This window comes from Hibiscus syriacus, unplaced genomic scaffold (assembly GCF_006381635.1).
Source record: "Hibiscus syriacus cultivar Baekdansim isolate YM2019G1 unplaced genomic scaffold, ASM638163v2 tig00018635_pilon, whole genome shotgun sequence".
NCBI classification, from domain to species: Eukaryota; Viridiplantae; Streptophyta; class Magnoliopsida; order Malvales; family Malvaceae; genus Hibiscus; species Hibiscus syriacus.
Genome location: NW_024062444.1, coordinates 130,594 through 132,003, shown reverse-complemented (window position 1 = coordinate 132,003; position 1,410 = coordinate 130,594). Strand labels below are relative to the sequence as shown.

The following is a 1,410-nucleotide window of genomic DNA, read 5'->3' as shown; positions in this document are numbered from 1 at the left end:
GCTTTGTTTGTGCTTGTGTCGTGGTTGGAACCATTAGCACGTTTGTGCGCCGGAAGGAAGTTCGGATTAAAAAACAGGCCTTTGTAAGAGATGTTTGCTTCCTCCTTTTGGTTCTTTTTTCTTGACTTTGATATTGGTTTATGGGAGAATCACTATTTGGGGATCCATGGCCTTTTCCTTAATGTACATTGTGTATGTCATCCTTGTTTATATAGTATACATTGTCTGGAATTCCGGTGCTACGGACGTCTTCGATTCCGATTCTTGTGGCTTGAAAAACCGATCTTGAACGGAATTGAGAAAGTGGAGACTGAAGTTTAAGGGAGGGAATATGGAAGATGAAAAGGGGTCAGTGGAAACAAAGAGATTTTGCAGTATGTTAATTTGGACTCTAGAGATGCCCCTTTATTTACCTAGGAGATTGACAATTCCAATAGCTTGTAAAGATAGATGGTCTAAGCCAATGGCGGTTGTTTCAGTGTCATTGGCACCAATTCTCTTATCTGTAATTTGGGACCTTCAAGATGACAAATAAGTGTAATAGCCTATGGGATTGGGTGCCTTTTCGGCCTGATTTTGGTGTTCTAGCATGCCTAAAACCCAAAAATCCAGCCCTCCACAAAAATGCTTATTCCCATGGCTAGCCGGAGGTTCATAATGAGTGTGATTGAGCTACATCATAGCTCAAGAACTAGTTGGCCTATTAGTTTCGCTCGGCTACATACTCGGAATCAGTCACTCGATCCTCGTCTCACCGCCCTCGCTTGGGGCAACTCGCTCGGAGACCTGATAACCAACTTGACCATGGCATTGAATGGTGGTCCAAAAGGGCACAAGTGGCCCTATCAGGCTGCTATGCCGGTCAACAATCTTCTTTTAGGGCTGTCCCTTGTTGGCTCTACTTGTACGGATACCCTTCGCCTATGGAGATTCCTAGAGACCCTTATCTATTTGAAACACTTGGTTTTTCTAGTTGCTGCCTTGCTATGGACAATTTTGTACTGCCAATTAAGGACATGAGGCTTGATGGGGTTCCTTGGGGGAGGCCTTTTTCTGATTTACTTCACTTCCATGTCTTTAAGACTTGTTCAAGTTGTTGGTCCCCTCCAACTTCATACCATTTCTTAGTACTTTTGTATCATTGTAAATTATTACGTTTATAAAGATTGCAACTTGCAATCAATTTTATCATACGATTTATTGTATAGTAACCAATTACTTTGGTGACTTTATTTTCACTGATTGCCATTGGTATATATATAATTTATGTTACTCGGATTCGAAATTATTGTCGAACATAAATTTTTTCTTTATTGTTCGATTTTTTTACTTTCATATATCTCAATACATTAGATAATTTTATTTTATTTAAAATTTATAAAATTAGTTTTAGAAGAGTTAATTGCATCG

At 39.4% G+C, this 1,410-nt stretch overlaps 1 pseudogene; it reads left to right on the top strand.

Moving 5' to 3' along the window:
- Positions 1–8: 8 nt before the first annotated feature.
- On the top strand, positions 9–1,144 carry LOC120209338 (annotated as a pseudogene).
- Positions 1,145–1,410: the final 266 nt, after the last annotated feature.